This window comes from Thamnophis elegans, chromosome 1 (genome assembly GCF_009769535.1).
Source record: "Thamnophis elegans isolate rThaEle1 chromosome 1, rThaEle1.pri, whole genome shotgun sequence".
Taxonomy (NCBI): domain Eukaryota; kingdom Metazoa; phylum Chordata; class Lepidosauria; order Squamata; family Colubridae; genus Thamnophis; species Thamnophis elegans.
The window spans coordinates 130,765,132-130,784,031 of record NC_045541.1 but is presented as its reverse complement, the minus strand read 5'-3'; positions in this window follow the sequence as shown (position 1 = coordinate 130,784,031).

Here is an 18,900-nt window from a genome sequence, read left to right as displayed (position 1 = left end):
TCTTTTATTTTTATGATTCATTTTCTCCTTTGGTGCCATATTGAAATTAGAGCAAAACACATGTTCTTTACAGGTATTGTCATGCACAGAAACATTTGTGGTATTTTAATACTTTTAGTAATGAAATGTATTTGTAGGGCAGAGTTGCTAGTTTAAAACTTTCACTGATATAAGGCTAAAAAACATAGGCAAAAAAACCCTGAGATTATATCAAAAGGCTGACATGGACTACATGGTAGAATTATGAGAAAATTCATTTCTATAGCTCTGCCCCAACAAAAAATGCAAATACATAAGCTGCAGGTTTTGCTGCCTGTTTCATCATGCCCCCTCCTCCCACCATGGCTCTAACTGTGTATTATTCTACTCCTTAGGTTTTAATATAGGGTTCCACCACAAAACCGCGGTAGACTAAAGCGCGCTCGACAAAAGCGCGTACGTGACGTCATCACAGCGCGACAAAAACAGCACGCTGTGAGCGGTAAACTTAAAATTAACGCGTAAATCTAAACCTAACCCCCCCAAACCTAACCCTAAACCTAACCCTAAGCCTAACCCTTAACCTAACCCTATACCTAACCCTTAACCTAATGCTAAACCTAACGCTAACCCTTAACCTAACCCTAACGCTTAACGTAACCCTAAACCTAACCCTAACCCTTAACCTAACCCTAACCCTAACCCTAAACCTAACCCTTACCTTTATGTGAATCAGCTTGCTTTAAAAGCGCTTTTTAAAGCGCCCTTTTTTCTCCGCGGTCGTATTTGTCGCCCTGCTGATGACGTCAGGTACGCGCTTTAATCGGGCGCGCTTTAGTGGACCGCGGTTTTGACGGGTCATGTTAATATAGATATATTTTGCTTGGGAAATCAGCAAAATGTGTTCATTCATATATTATAGAAAGTACATTCTTGTAAAGTGCTTTGTTCTGATTTCACAGTGTTTTATAGAAGTATATCAAATTTCTTGCAAAATTTGGTTTTATTAACAAGCTCATTCGTTGGGAGAAATGCTTTGTTTAATTACTTATGAAATAATACAGGGAGGTATAATAAAGGGAAAATGAAATATAAATTGGTATCAAATGAAAGAGTTGGCAAGTTGGTAAGAACTCAGATTCTAATTTCAGTGTTAGTGTAATTCAGTCATTTTCTACAAATAAACACAGTTCATAATCAAGGTCTAGTATTCTAGCAAAATAGTGCTTTCCATATGTTCTGGATTTTATCTTAATTCATTCCCAGCCATGCAGGTTCAACAGGCATCACTGCAATGGAAAAATTCAGTCTATCATGACATTATTTTTTTTTTACTATTTGATATCCCTAAAGCTTCAGTTAATGAGGCTATGATTAGACTATTATAGTCTAGCAAATAACTTACAGTATTTTATTTACTGCCAGGAAAACTGCTGGGATGCCATCAGCAGAATCTCAGTTTGACTCATATTTTATATTCCACTTATTTTAATGGGACACTTGAGTTTGCAATTACATTTGGATCATGCCCATAGAAAGTTGCATGTCTATTTTTCTACATTACAGCTATTTTGTTCAGCAAACATTTAATGGCTTGAGTGATTATTATGCTTTATTTTCATTTAACAGTGAAAATTTTGTCTAGAAATTTTTATCTTTGTGTCAGATCCCTAAAAGTGATACTGCCATTCAATTGGGAGGAGGGGAGCCTCGGAATTAAATCATTAGCTACATCTGAAACAACTGAGTTTTACAACTTAACAACTGGTTTCCTGTCACCGGGAGACTGAAGGTCCCAACATCTCTAGAGGGATGTTTATGGTAGCCATGTGGGATATATAACTTTGATGTCTAACTAGAGATAGCCATGTGCTTTATTGACTCCCAGGGCAGAAGAGTAAAGGAAGCACCTTCACACTTGTGTATTGGTCAGAATCTGCATTCGGACAAAGGGGAGGGGTCATTATCAGCTTAATCCCATTTGCATGGCCTAAAGGTTTCAGATGCTGCTTTGCTTCTCATGGTTTCCATCCTGCTTGATTAAATGTTCCTTTTGAAATAATCCATTTCAAGAGTCTTTACTTTCTCAAGTTAGGAGATGAGCCATTACACTTTGTGGTTTTAACAACATTTCTCTCACTGACATGAAATTCCTAAGCTGTAGATCTACTTATTACCTCGGCAGGAGTCAAATGTCTAATTCAGGGTGATCTCCCTCTTTTTTGGCCTGCAATAATGCAAATTCAGCATATAGAATTCATTTGTTGCTATATATGTTGTTTTTAGATGAAGAGTGCAAAGCATTGCACATGTTAGCAATGAAAATTTTCTGTCAAAGAATTACTTGCCAACTCCCAACTCTATAGGAAACTGCAGTACATTAGCACTATTTTTTATCATGTCTTTCCAAACTACAGAAAGCTTATTTTTCCCAGATGGAACCAACACAGCAGTAGTTGTGTCATCTATAAAGCTTATCAAATAATAATGCAGTACATTACATGGTGTTTAAGATAATGAGACTGAGAGAGGTCACCCTCCCCCCCCCCAGTTTCCTTGCTGTTCTTGAAGATCTTCCCACATTAAAGTACAATCAGGGGAGCACTTACATCTCTTCTTCTTTTATGAGTCACTTTTAGTCATTCTCAAAGACTCAAATGAGTTCTGGTGAAACAAAAAATTGTGTTGTGTGTAGATAATTCAATTTCTTTTGTTTCCCTTATAAACAATAACTCCACCTCATATTTTCTTCTGTATTCCTTTCACATGATTCCATGTTTATCTTGGGTTGTTTCAATATCACATCTTTCCAGTTATCTTCTTATTGAGAAGAGCTTATATTGTTCCCATCTTTTTCTAAGGTCTCTTAAATGTTAAAATTACAGGAAATAGATCTTATTGGTAGCAGCTTGAATTTGATCTCCAGTGAAGATCTTATTTCTCATATGGATGAAGACAGTTCCTCAAATTATTTGGTCCTATATTTAGATCTTTTTAGCTGAGCACCAAATTGTTTTCAGGAACTCATGGCACCACAATTCTTGGGTATACCATATAGTGCAGCTGAACTTCCAGACAGGGCATCCCTGTTTCTGCCCTAATCCTTGAATATCATAGAGATCCAAAGAATCCTAGAATGTCAACAAGAACAGAAGTAAAATGCTTTATGTCCATGATCATCTGTAGTGCTTTTATACAAGAAACACTGTGCACATGCTATTTGTTTCTCCTTTGGTATATTTCCTAGCTTTTTCACTTGCCAGCTACATCCTCTTTGAATGCAGCTGTTTGATTTGTGAAAGCCATCTATTGCTACTAACTCCAAGCACAAAGGCTGGGTTGTCTGTTGTTGCAAGTCAAATCTCTATATGCTCCCACTTTGGGTAATTGCTGCATTTGAATTCTATTTCAGGTAATGTGTGTGACTCACGTGAAAGATGCTGCAGCCCATTAAGGAAAGCCAAACTACCTATTTGGGACTAAAATGCTATCTAGGACAAATTGTTCTATTCTGGCAATGGGTCACCATGGACAGCAAATCCATCCATACCCCCAGTGCTTTGGAATATATATTTTGGCAGCTTATCACTGAGTTGCACTCTTGAAACAAGGATGCTTTTAAGCAAATTAGCAAATTGTATGTGAGAATAGCTTTTCTGATGGGAAATCTATTTTGTGGTGACTTACACCTTTGGGAATGAGAATCTGACAAATATAATACTAGATAAGTTTTGCTATAACACACTTTCAAAACAAACAAACTTTACTGTTTTTCTTATCTTTTTTGGAAGATTATTGGTAAGATCTGATCATCAAAATTTGACTCCTTGCCTTGATTAAAAATTGGCTTTATCCACTTTAGTTGTCGTGTTTAAATTTCATTAGTCAAATTGTTTGAAAGGTATGCTTGTCAACAGACAAGAATATGGAAGTCTAGAAACTAGAGTTTATCACGAGGTCACCAACACCCCACACATTCTAAATTTCAACATCAACCATCCACTGTCACACAGAAAGAGTTGTATCAGAACACTACACAGCAGGGTGACCCACTGTAGCACCCAGGAAGCCAAACATATGGAGAGCAGGTACCTACATGAATAAATCAGGCAGAATGGGTACCCACAATCATTTGTTACAAGATGTCTGTGCAACATGGTGGGGAGAGAAAGAGAGAAACAAGGAACAAGACCAACTACATGGCATACCCTGCCTTACCATACATCAAAAACATTTCAAAAGCAGTAGAACACAGCTTCCAAGATCTGCAAGTAGGCATCATTCAGAAGCTACTATGCTAGGACAAATTATGCACTGTAAAGATCTTTTGGAAATTGGCAATATTTCCAATGTAATCTACCAGATTACATGAATTAATTGAACTGCATGAATTGCCCATGTGACTATGTAGGACAGACAGGGTGAAAGCTAACCACCAGACAGCAAGAACACAATCAAGCAGTCAGATGAGGAGATCCAAACTCATTGATAGACTCACATTGCAATAAACGAACAAGGACATACATTCAATTTTGCAGCTGCTAAGTTTGTTGGATGAGCAGACACAAAAGCAGCCAGGGAGGTGATTGAAGCCTAGGAAACTGGTGCCCTGGTCAATCAAAGGGAGTGCTGATTTACCCCAGTTTATTAAGTAGTTAGAAGGCAGGGGGGCTTAGCAGCACAAGGCAACAACAGCCAACAACTTAATAGCCAGCCATCAATACCCTAATCTTTATCTAAGAGGCTACACACAACAGCCACCATTTAAATTCTGCACACATAACAGCACAGAGCACAATGAAATTCCCTGAGGATGGGCTCCAGCATAAGTCCAAAAGCTTAGAAGACAAAACCTCTGGTCTCAGTGGCTGACCAAGATTGGACCCTCTCTGAAAGATGTCTTACAAGCCTCTTGGTAACCAGAGCAAACTTCAGACATAAGGGTGGGCTCAGTATTATGTCTCAGGTCACATACCAGTTGAAGCTCAGACAAATTGCTGTTTTCAGAAGTGCCTGGCAGATCATTGTTCTCTGTAAGCAGATAAGGTTGCCATTTAAGCCTCATTGCTCTGACTATTGCAAAGATGTATATCACACTGATATCTTTAGCTATCTAGCACTTGACCTCAATTGTCAATTGTTCTCAAAGCCTGAGGCGCTGCTGGCAGTCAGAAAGGATTCTTGGCTTGCATTGGTCCACACTGTCCACAACTTCTACATTTGACCACAGTCTCTACAGACTTTTAGCTATACAATTTGGGATGAACACCCTTTGAATGATGTGAGTCGAAATGGATTTCCAGAAAAACAAATTGCAGGCTACACGAACCAGGACCCTGACCAGGACCAGGATCAAGTGACCCTGAGGACACATAAACCTTGCTACATCCTAGATCTATCTGTTTGTCTATCTGTCTGTCTATTATCTATCTATCTATCTATCTATCTATCTATCTATCTATCTATCTATCTATCTATCTATCTATCTATCTATTTCTCCATTACTTTGATCCACTTGAAGTTAATGGCCCAGAAAATGAAGAAATATAAAATACTGAATTAAACTGGTATTATACTACTTCTATTTTACAGTTCAATCATTTCAAATGCCTTGCATAAAACCCAGGACAACTACCCCATTTTCCTTATTTATAGGCCCTCCTGTTCAGCAAATGTAGGATTTGAACAAGCGTTAGCAGTGATGTTGGTGACTACCCCATCATGCCATCTGGAAGAGTGGAAAAGCATGTGTTTACCAGTAAATATCAGAAGAGCATTGTTGGAGGCAGGAGGTGTGACTCAGTAAGTGATACACATTGGTGCAAGTTAATATCAACTAGCAGCTGCTATCCATTTGGTACAGTACTATATGCTTTCACTATATTTTGCATCAGGGAAGGGCCACATAGATAATGCTGAAGGTATAAATTTGGGGCTCCCCCTACTTCATATTTTCTTAGAAATAACCTTGTCAGGCTACAGCATCAGGCACCAAGAAAATCTATGGTCACTGTGAAGTTCCCACAATGCTTCAAAACAATCCTTCAGGAATTAACATGACAGGTGGTTTCTGAACTTCAGGTGCCAGATAACTTGGCTGTTAGTGAATCTTCAACCAGCCACCTTGTCAAAACGTCCACAAATCTGGAGCTTGTTCACTACTCCTTGCAAATAGTTTTAAATAAAGTTGGCTTTCCTTCAAATACGCACATGCACATATCTAATTGCCCTGCAGAGACTGGAGTAGTTCCAGACACTCATCTTATCCCGAAGGGCAAGAATTTAGAAAGGAATGAATGGATATCATCCTACTTTCCTTGGTCAGACTTCTGGGAACTCTAGATTTTCCATTCTAGGCGTAAATTATTATAACCTGATCACCAAGGTAGAATTTCTTGCTTGCAACCTGCAAACTAGAGGACATATGCAGAATGCAACCTAGAACTAAGGCGAAATTTCCTGACAGAACAATTAATCAGTGGAAAAAGTTGCTTTCAGATGTTGTGGGTGCTCCAGCTCTGGAGAGTTTAAAGAAGAGATTGGACAATCATTTGCCTGAAATGATATAAGATTTTCTGCTTGAGCAGAGGATTGGACTAGAAGACCCCCAAGGTCCCTGCCAATTCTGTTATTCTGTTAGAATCATGATTATCATGGCATCCTCTTTGTCATTTCCAAATCACATGCCAGCAGCTCTACTATCTTGCTCTTATGAAATTACATTTTTCCCAATTTCTAGGATTAGAAAGAGTTGTCTTTGAAAACCTGCATTGAAAAGTAAAGTTCCTCTCCCTCCCCCTGTCATACTTAGCACAATGAAGCGGATATCCCTATGGTAATTATGTGGATGAAATAAATCAGTCTCTCATTCTCATAAAACCAAAATCCTGCAAAATGATTACGAATAAAAAAATTGTCACTTATAATAAAGCATAACCCCTGTCTCTGCTTTAGCCTTTGCCCTAGTAGCAAACCTCTTGATACAGCAAAAGTAATTGTTTGAGGAAAAATCTAGATTGGTGAAATCATGTCTTATTTGAAATCACTTACTATATGAGATTTACTTATGCATTGGTAAACTTGTTAGGTCTCAGGAATTAAACAGCATCAGGTCTGGTTCACATTCAGTTGAGATTCTCTCAGGAAATTCAAGGACTGTAGGCTAGACCAGGAAATAAAACAACTCAGAAGTATGCAAATGGAAACCATATCAGTGCTGCTACCAAAAAACTTACATAGATCCATGAAGTTACTAGAAGTAACCTGAGTCAACAACATATTTATCTTCTGTAAAATTATTTTAGCAGAATTTTTTGGAAAGACATGAATTAATGTCTACCTATAACAATTAGACTTGGACTACAAGGAAATCAAACCAATATGTACTAGAGGAGATCAACCCTGACTGCTCTTTAGAAGGCCAGATCCTGAAGATGAAACTTAAATACTTTGGCCACCTAATGAGAAGGAAGGTCTTATTGGAGAAGAGCCTAATGTTGGGAAAGATTGAGGGCAAAAGAAAAAGGGGACGACAGAGAATGAGGTGGCTGGATGGAGTCACAGAAGCAGTAGGCATGAGCTTAAATGGACTCCAGAGGATGGTAGAGGACAGGAAGGCCTGGAGGAACATTGTCTATGGGGTCACAAAGGGTCAGACACAACTTCGCAACTAACAACAACAAATAACAATTAATCCATTAGCTCCTCTTCTGTAATATTTATGTGAAATGTTTCTCTTGCAAAGCTCTTGCACTTTTTGTTGTGATAGTTAATTAGAGCTACTTGCCTTATATTGGACATTGGGAAATGTGGCATTAGGGATATGATTGTTGTGTTTAGGGTAAATGGAAAAAGATTGCAGCAGTCTAAAGTAGAAATGGGCACTGTTATACTAAAGATTTCATCATGCTTGATCATTGGCCATGTTGGGTAGGGAAAGCTGGAATTTAACAATACAAGGACAAGTAGTCCTTATGTAGCAATTGCCTTATTTAGGAACCATTCACAGTTAAGACAATGATGAAAAAGAAACATTATGACCAATCTTTTATGACCTTCACAGATCTGTAAAGCAAAGGAAAACTGAAGTAAGATCATAAACCATGGTATCCTTCTGCGAAGACTGCGGGAGGTGGGAGTGGGAGGCACCGTGTTACGGTGGTTCTCCTCCTACCTCTCGGACAGGTCGCAGTCGGTGTTAGTGGGAGGGCAGAGATCGTCCCCAAGGCCCCTGAAATATGGGGTGCCGCAGGGTTCGGTCTTATCCCCCCTACTATTTAACATTTACATGAAACCGCTGGGAGAGATCATCCGTAGGCACGGGATTAGATACCATCAATATGCGGACGATACTCAATTGTATCTGTCCGCCCCGTGCCAAATCAATGAAGCGGTTGCCGTGATGGACCGGGGGCTCGAAGCCGTCATGGACTGGATGAGGATTAACAAGCTTGTGCTCAACCCAGAAAAGACCGAGTGGCTGTTGTGTTTTCCTCCCAAAAATTCGGCCACTAATCCAACACTCAGGCTGGGGGGTCAAATTCTACACCCCTCAGAGAGGGTTCGCAACTTGGGAGTCCTCCTGGATTCACAGCTGTCATTCGACCATCATATAGCGGCTGTGACCAGGGGGGCATTCGCCCAGGTACGCCTGGTGCGCCAGTTGCGACCCTACCTGAACCGGGAGGCCCTCACAACAGTCACTCGGGCCCTCGTGATTTCTAGGCTGGAATACTGCAATGTGCTCTACATGGGGCTGCCCTTGAAGAGCATCCGGCGACTTCAGCTAGTGCAGAACGCAGCCGCGCGAGTGATTGCGGGTGCACCCCGATTCACCCGCATTACACCTATCCTCCGCGAGCTGCGCTGGCTACCTGTCGATCTCCGGATGCGCTTCAAGGTGCTATTGACCACCCATAAAGCCCTACATGGCAGTGGATCGGGATACTTGAGAGACCGCCTTCTGCCAATTACCTCCCTACGGCCTATAAGATCTCATAGGTTAGGCCTCCTCCGCATCCCATCGGCCAGCCAATGTCGGCTGGCAACCACAAGGAGGAGGGCCTTCTCAGTAGCGGCCCCGACCCTTTGGAACGAGCTCCCCGTAGAGATTCGTACCCTCTCCACCGTCCAGGCCTTCCGCACAGCCTTGAAGAACTGGCTCGCCCGTCAGGCCTGGGGATAAGGACCATTACCCCGCCCGAATGTTGTATGCATGTTGTGTATCATTTTTATTATGTGTTGTTGTCTTAGTACTGTATTGTATTGTATTCCCCTCTCCCTGGTTTCTGTGAGCCGCCCTGAGTCCCCTCAGGGAAAAGGGCGGCCTACAAATAAAATCAATTCAAATTCAATTCAAATTCAAATAAACACAGTTGTATTTTCATTTAAAAATTGCTTTGCATAACAACTGAGTTGTCCCAGTAGGTAGAGGGTCATATGTTGCTACAAAGACAAAGCACAAAAACAGAAACAAAAACCTGAAAATGCTCACTGAACAGAAACCATATCCAAGTGATACTATACGTGAACCAGAACAGTCCCAGTTCAGACTCTGCGGTTTAATAAAATTAATCAGGAGTGATGGAGGAAGTGTTCTGCTTTAATCCTTGAGAGCAACACTGAACTGCCGTTAACAGAGCCAGTGATCTGATTCAATATAACAAAAAGGAAATGAAACCTGTAAACTTATATCAGTCCTCCCCAACTTGATGGTTGCATTTGCTTTAGACCTAAGTCCCCTGGCCAGCATGGAATCATGCTGTGTAGCGTAGTTGTGCAATTGTTGATGGCCATGTTCTTGAGAGTTGGGAGGCCCTGGAGGATCTCTCACTGTCAGAACAGAGAGTTGTCTTGATTATTTTAGACAAGATACTTCTGTTGGACCTGTATGACTCAATACTTATCAAGTCTCACAGATCATGATTCTCTTCAATGTCTGAGTTGCATTTACAAGAGTCTACGAGTCCCAATCCTGGGGGGGGAAACTAATAAACTTGTGGTGGGCAAATATGTGATATAATACTTTAATTTAGTATGCTTGGGACATATTTGGCTCTTTTGTGCACACCAATCACTTAAAAGTAGTTTTGAGTTAGTGTTGAGATAATAGTAATAGTAAGTAGAACTGATATTCTCTGATATTGACCCATTAAAAAATCTGACTTTGCAATGTGCTGATATACATCTAAAATCTTTGAGGCCAAGTAGACAATAAATTCAGTGGACTGTCTCTGAGCAGCTTTTCAGCTGATTGATTGAAAAGTTTGGTTTGGGCTTCTTAAACAATGAGGAGAAAGGATATCATTCTTCTCCATTTGCAATATTTCCAGGTTAAGTTGCTCCCCTCCCCATGATTCCCTCACCCCAAATTTAAAATTAAGGAAAAAGTATGTATTTCGACCTAATAAGGAAAACAATGGAAGGAGCAATGTAAGAGAATAGTTGTATCTCAGGGTAGAACTGTGGGGTCATTACCCAAGTAATGATGTTGGGTTACCTAATTGATGATGTTACCTAATTGGATAATGAAATGTCTGCAAAAAAACAATCAAGCTCAATGAGCCCAAAGGACCCCACAATGTAAGGAATCATATAAAACATAGAAATGACAAATAAAGCTTTAATCGGCCTTCTCTCTCATTCCCTTTCCCCAACAGAAACATTTCACTTCTCATTGCAAAATTTGCATAGCTTATTTTCTTTATAAAGGCTTAAATGGGAAATATAGTTAACTACTTAGGCATACATCTTAAAATTGTGATGCATAAAAACAGCATGACGTAGCTGCTCAAAAATTATTTGGGAACCTTGAAGAATAGCACAGGTGAGAAGCAAATATTAGATCCCAGGGATAAAAAATGAGAACGCTAGATTGAAAATGTTCAGGAAATAGAAGAGATAAAGTCAGTGAATGCTTTAAGGCTGCCTTTCTCAATAGGGCATTCTCCAGAATGGACTTTCAATTCTCAGAACAGCTAAGAAGAATGGAGAGGAAAGGGAAAGGAAAGTTAGGGAAGGATGATATATAATGTAAAGGAAGCAAATTAAATACCAACATTACTGCAATAAGCATTTGGGGAGGAGTATTTGTGAGTGCATGGGAGTTTTCTCATTAATGTAGGTGTACATGACTGATTTTAATGATTTCAGAGAAACTGTCATAAACAAAGTGGACCAAGAACCTGCTGATATTTTTCTAGAAGAGCAGCTGAATAATAACAATTGTAACTGAACAAATTCCTTGTTACATCATGCATTCATAGCTTCATTGTGGACCTAGGCAAGCGCAACCAACAAAGACCTTCATGTATCAATTATCTTTATAATCAAGAAGGTGCAGGAGGATTTCATGAGGGGTCTTACAAGGACTCTTGGCATATTTACCTTTCCCAGAAAAACCCTGCATTTCTGTCTAGAATACTCTTGGGTCCAACACAGCCAAAATGCAAAACCGCTTAACTTCTTAGTGAAGTGGATGTCCTTTTTAAACATTGTGCCAAAATGTATTACACAATAGGTTAGATAATAGTAAATTGAACCAGATTTTCACCTAAGAATACTTTCCAAAAATAGGTAATAAGTAAAATCCACATGAATAAGCTATTTAAATAGGAAATATATTTCCATGGAAGGGATAAATTCTCCTCTTGACTCTTCTAATTGCTGAGGCAGACCAACTCCACACTCTTCCTCCCTAGGGAAAAACCAGAGCAGAAAGAATTGTTAATATACCGAATTTTGAGGCTTAGTGAGAAAGTTAAGGAATACAGGATGGAATAACATTTATGGTTGCCCTTAAAAATGCCCTGGGTTAAGATCTATACAAATGGTATATCGCTTTACTGTATCTGATATCCTCTTGTTCATTCTGATGAATAGTGCCTTTGATTTCTTGATCTATCTCACCTTTTTGTCCTAGTATAACCTAAGTGCAGAATTTCTCATTGCTTGTTTTCTTTTAAGTGTAAGTGCTGAAGATTGGACCTTGTCTATATAAGATATAATTGATCTTTCCCCAAACTGAATTTCCATATTCAGCAGAAACATCTGAAATCAGATGCTGAAGCTGAACAAATGTAACCAGCCATCATAATCATACTTTTATCATCAGCCTATCCTCATCAGGGATAGATTGTCTCTATACATAGAGTACAAAAGTCATAGCCAATGGCAATTGATGAATCTAATCTCTGTTGAAATTACTCAAGTCTTTCTGCAACACAGTATCATCATAAGTTGTTTCATTGAGATCTAACTGGCTGTTGGCAAAAAAAAACAAAAAACACCCTAGATGATTCTTGGTTTGATCAAAAAAGAGGTCCCTTTGACATTGCAATAAATCAGCTGCAGTATACACACACATGCAATTGTTCAATAACAGAGGAATAAAATCCTACTGGAACTAAAACGGAGATTCTACAAAGATATAAGGATGTAGAAGTTTACTTGCATTTATTTTCACTTACACAGAATTTAGAGACATAGGTGAGTTATTCATCCCATCCAGCGACTCCCCACCTCCAGGTGTTGGTCTGCTTGGCATTTATCACAAAGGAGATAACTGTTTACATAAATATTTGGCATACCCACAGCAGTCATAAAGGAATCTGACTGACCTTCTGGAAGAATCCCACACTCTTCTAGTCACCCTCTTCCCTTGGTTGACCAAACAAAGGGGTTGGGAGAAGATGGATCTTTACAAGCAGCCCATCACTGAATTGAAACAACTTTGCAGATAGACTGAATTAATTAGCCATATTTTTAAAAAAAATCTTAACTTTTTATACATTCTTTATTCTTCAGACTGCCATTGATTAAAAATTTTCCTGCACCCAATCTTTACCTATGGAATTAACTGAAATTTACTGTGTGGTAATTGCACTTAGAATCAGTATAGTAATGAGTTAGTTTATATGTTACAGTTAAAGATACTGAGAGAGGTGCAAATTAACATTCAACAAAAATTTTAAAAACTCCACTTTGGGTTACATTAGGTAAATTGCTTCATCCCCTTTCTTGAAAATATCTTCTGGCCCAGATGAGAACATCTTGAGGTTGCAACTTTGGTGGGACTGGACTGACGTATCCTGCTCTGCATCAAGGGAAGAAGGGGGCATGTAAAGGGAGGTGCTGAATTGTACTGGTATAAATATACTGATATTCCTGATAATCGCCGATGTGAATTGTTTCAGGATAAGAGGCAACTGCTTGGTATAAAACTTGGTTCACTTATGCGATAAATCGAGTCAACAAGCTGAATGAGATGTGCAGTTAGAAGGAAGCTTCATTAACGACCACGAATCTTACTTTGAAATTACAGTAAACATTCATGGGGCTGGGTTGTTTAAAGATCTTCCAACAACAGAGAGGGGGGGAGAAAAAAGGGAGGGGGCAAAAAGATGGAGCACCATCTCTGGAAGAGGTCTTATGCTTCCTGACTGCCGTTGACTAAAACAGAGCTGGAAGCCCTGAAAGAAAAGGGAGGCGACTCAGGACGGAAAAGCAAAAGCTCTGCCTTAAGTTAAAAAAGAGAAGAAGCGCGCCGGGAGCAGAAGCCCCGCGTTGGCAGCGCCCCACTGAGGCGGCGGGCGCGCCGAGTGGCGGGCGCTCTCGTCCGGAGGAGAAGCCAGGCTTTGCGGCAGCCGGAGGGGCCGTGAGGAGCAGCGCATCTCCGCCCGTTGCTCTCTCAGGCGCATCCCCAGTTCAGCTCTGACTCCGCCTGTGCCGCCGCCCTGCCTCTTGGGCTCCGCGCTGCTTCCAGCCGCGGACGCTCGCCCGCTACCCAAAATTCTCCCGCCGCCGCCGCCTGAGAACCAGCCGAGCGTGCCCACCCGGGGGGTCATGCCTGCGCCCGGCAGTCTCCGCCCCGCCTGCCTCCAGCTCGGCGGGTGAGGCAGCCTCCTTCTCCGCCGCCGCCCAGGTAAGGCTTCGGGAAGCGCCTTCCCTTTCCCCTCCTTTCCCTGAGCGGGCGGCTGTTTTGTGGGACTGCGCTTCCCGAGCAAGCCCGGAAAGTTTCCAGCTTCGTCCCTTCCCCTCAAGTCTTTGCCGAGAGCCGGGCGGCTGTGGTCGGAGGACAGACCGCGGGGTGGGGAGGGGAGCACCCGAGGGGCAAATGCGGGGAGGGCGGGGAGAGAGTTTCTTGCCTAGTCCCGGACGGAAGTTCGGTGGGGGGCGGCGAGGCGCTTTTCGCCTCGCCCTCAGGAGCCTTGAACGCGCGGGGAAGGTGGCTTCGCTTCCCGCCACGCCGAGGAACCTGAGGACGAGCCCGGGCTACCGTTACCATCCAAGGTTAGTGGGCTGCTCGTCGTTCCGAAGCCGGGGCTACTGCCGGGCAAACCTGCTGGAACGGCTTGCCCTAAAACGCTGTTCCTGAGCAGTTGCGCTGCATCCGGGTGAGGAGAGCCCCCTGCCGTTTCCTCGCCCGCCGCGGACGCTGGCCGCCTCTCGCACCTGCTGGAAGGGCTGGAAAGGCCGCTTTGAAACGCCGCCGCTGCCGCCTTCGGGGAGCCTGTGCACGACTCAGTGGGCGCTGGGCTCCAGCTGGAGACGAGCAGATGCCCGTCTCTTGGACACCGATATGTGTCCGTTTCAACCCTAACCTTACCCTAAAAGCTGAGCAAGGCACTAGTCCCAGGTTTGACAGTCACCTTTGGGGAGGAAAAACTCTATAAATCCAGTTTCTGAAGAAAAAACCTTAGATTGGAGGAGGGGAAGAGACCTTGTGGACTTCAGAAGGGTATTGGAGTTCCTTGTGAGGTTAATTAGGGAGAGGATTATCCTCAGCCATTGGTTGCGCTCTGTGGAAGGGATTTGAATCCAGAACTGGAAAGTTAGGGTTTATTTTCCTCTGTTTAAACAAGACTCCTTCTGTTGGTATGCTTGGTATTTAGCAGGAGCTCAGGTTCCCTCAAATCTGGACACACCTCAGAAGGGTTAGTTCTGGTCCCAATATTCCCAGCTGTGGCTGTGCATTCTGGGCATCGCAGTCTTGAGATCTCTGGAAAGCACCAGCTTGGGACAGGCTTGTTTGCACCTGATGTACTGTACTTTAATTTATGCCATTATAATCTGACATTTTCTGGGCATGCTGTGATCGCAATGATTAGAATTCCCTGCCAGACCCAACCTATATTTAGGGCACCAGATTATGAAGAGCTGGTCTAATCTAAGGTTATCTAAATGATTAATAAGTCTGAAGATATCAAAATAGTTGATATTTAGAGAAAGCCTGGAGTCAAAACACCTTGGATGAAGAAGCCACCTGAGAACAATTAAAAGTATGATAGGAAGTTCTGAGGAGCCCAGCCTTCCAAACAGGAGCAAGAGCTTATCGGATTTAAGGATAGGCAAAGCCTGTTTCTCTCTCCCAGCTTTGGGGGTCTATTAACTATTGGACCACAATGGCAGCATTACAGAAGTGATGCTTACAACCTGTAAATATGTGTTTCGTAGTCTGCATCCATCATTACTTTTGGCTCACATTAACTTCTAATTGTATATAAAATTGAAAGCTTGGAAAAATAAACCTTTAGTCCCAATGACCGACTTAGAGTAGATCCTGAATATAACATTAACACTGGCAAAACAAATATTCGTTTTAAAAAAGGATCTCTGCTGCTTTCTACCTGCCTTCAAGAACATCCACCTCTACACACATAGGAGGAGAGACAAAGTCAGGGACACTTCTGTTGCCTGCATAATGTAGCCCCTGTGTTGCAAGAGTCTCATACTCCATTTCCCCATCTCCTTCGGCTCACCCTGTGAAGCCTGAGCCAACCAAACTCTACCATGTCCTGCTCTTCGGAAGCCTATCATGCTTCTGGGTATGAGACTGGATATCCCTCTAAGCTTGTTGCTGTGACACATTTCTAGCTGTTTCCTCCAGGCAGGTTAGTTTTGTCCCAGAGGTAGTTTTTGCCACTTTCCTCAGAAGCTTTCTGGAGAATAGCTTTCTCCCTTCCTCATTCCCTCTCATTACAGCAGGACTAGAGACATGACTATCATCATATAAACTAGCATGGAGTCATTTGGAGTCTGTGTGCGGGGAGGGGGGTGCAGCAACTCAGGTGTAAAACCCTGGAAGACTTTCTTTCTCTGACTCTGGGAAAATTGGCTTTATAACAGGCACTTCTTGCGATGGCCCTCCTGCCTCCCAGACTGCTTTGTAGAATAGAATCCTTTCTTCCTTGCAAGAAAAGTCGTTCCCAGCTATGCTTTCATCTTTATTCCTGGGACTGATTTCTCATGCTGGTTTACCGGATTGTTGCATGCTGATTCATTAATTAATTGCAGCTTTAAAATGTGAAGTTCAAATCGAGTTTTGTTCAAACTGCTGTTCTAAAAAAAGGGGGAGTTGCTTTTCATCACCTATGCAAGTCTCGTTATCTTCACATTTCCAAGTGTATGTTTGTTATTTAATTAAGACATGCTTAGTGGAAACCTTATTTTTTTCCTTTTTCTATCAAGGATTCAAGTATACTAAATTGGCACCTAGTTTAATTTCAACCATTTGACTGGTTTGAGGAAAGACAATGACTTAAACACACAAACACTCATAAATCTTAAATTTATTGTTCTAACTTTGCTAAGAGAGTCAAAAATGCTTCATAGTTTCAAGATGGAGGGAAATTATACAATTCTATTGGAGAAGGACATACAGCTTTGCAATACACTTATTGCCAATCCCAGTTCAGAGTTGTAGGACACAAAAGTGACGGTGAGCTCTGTTAACAGAAAGTGTTGAATGAAGGGTCTGTGCTAGAGAAGCAAGGCAAGTAATAATTTGGTAAGAATGCATATGGGAAAGAAACTGTTGGTTAGGTAATAGAAGATGACTAGAGATAACCTATCCTCAGCTTTTTAGGTGGCAAGTATGTGATTAATATTTAAATTCAAAAATTGATGTGGTTATATAAAAAGGAATTATATAATCCCCTATAATCATATATAGGAAAAATGCTATAGTGGTCTACATAGATTTGTTTAATGCTACAATAGTGATTTTTCTCAGCACACAATTAAGGGATCTGCTGCATGCATTAATCGCCTTGTTTGTCTAGTTTAAATGGTGACAAAGCTTCTGTAATTTTCATGTACAACCATACATATATCAGCTGTCTCCAATCTGGCAATCTCCAGATTGTAACGCTCAGAATAAGCCTGAAGTGTCAGGCTGGAGAAGGTTGGTGTATACATCAAAAATGAATGTAAAAAGAAAAACTACATGAGATGCAATTTACATTTTGTGAAAAAGCCTAAAACATACTCTTTAAAAACAAACATTTTTTTTGTTTCTGGTAACAGATAGACTGTAGAATGCAGAACTGAACAGGGACTGCTTAACTTCTTCTCCATCTTCCTTCACCCTCCCTCTATAATATCATCTGCTCTTCCTGGAATAATTCCAAAGGCAAATTTGAAAGAGCAAATGTATGGAATTCAGCTAGAGTGGAATAAATGCTTATCATTAGCCTATCCCTAAAAATACTGTATTACCTACTTCCTTCTCCCTTTCTTTGCCATTTTCTAAAATTACATTACTTTGAAAAACTCTCATGTTCTTTTCCAATCTAATATCCCTTCTTTCTGAAGTGTGTCTGTGGAGCATCTGGGAAATTATTTCCCCAGAGAGATGTTTTATGAGGACTTTTATAAGAGAAATATGTTTGTCAGATTTTGCTTTATTCCCTCAACTTTTCCTTTTTTTAGAAAGAGATTTTCAAAGGTGGTCTCTGAAGATTACAGATCTTAGAGACATAGACATTTTGCTGAGTTAATGGACTAAGAACCATGAGTCAATCCAATATTTGTATTCCAAGACAACCTACATTTTAGAATAACCTGCATGCAATATTGCTGGCATTTCCTCATCTCAAGAGTCACTGTTTCCACTATCTGAATGCACAAGAGAAAAAGCTAGAACAGATTAAGCACAGATCTTTAGATCACAGAGCCTTGCTTGGAGATTTCTTACCTATGCGGTTCTTAAGTAATGCTCTGTGGATTTCAAGAAAAAGGGGTGCTTTGGAGCATGCAAGGGTGCTCACATATTCTTGTTGGTGATTCTTTAAACTAGCTGCAGCAGGATTCCAAAAAGAGACATTTAATTGAAATAGTTGCTGGCAGGGGTTGCATAGGTACTCTTGTGCATCTTTCTCTTTCAAACTCCAATTTTCCATAGCCCTAATCATTAAAACACCAAATATTCAAGACCTTGGGAGAAAGGAAAGCTCAAACGTGGAGAGTAGTTTGGCATTTAATGTGATCAGCTTGATCAGTACTTTTCATTGAAGCCAGTAGAATTTATAACTATGACTACCAATGTTGTTTCAGCATTTGAGCTGAAATATCATATGAAATATGATAATCATATTCTTCAACCATTGACCGATTGACAGAAAATAATAGCAAAAAAGTGACCGACAAATGATGCAGTGAGAAGAAAAAAAGGAGACCAGATTTCAAATGAATTATATACACTTCCAAAGTGTCAATCACTTTAAGTGATTTTTGACCTGGATCAGCTGCACTGAGATTTATAGAAATATTTTCAGACATGTGCATGGAAAAGAGGGCCAAAGCAAGATGCTTGTGTGCATTTGCTCTGTGATTTTCAGCAGGTAAACTATCCTCAGAGATCCTCTTTCCCAAGCAAACTGGCCAAAGTTGTTCTTCAACCTGTCTCCCTACATTTGTCAGCTATCAGCTGGAAAGATCCTACTAACAATAATGAACAGGTCATGATACTTCATGCACTGTGTTAAATGATCTAATCAGTCAAAAAAGCCATCCAAAGTGCAGTTAGGTAAAGTGTTGATGAATATTTAAAAATGTTGGCCAGTAGCTCCTTAAGCACTCAAGGGTTTTCTATGAAGAATATTTTTGTTCAAAAAGTTTGCACAAAGAGTTGTTAATAGTGTT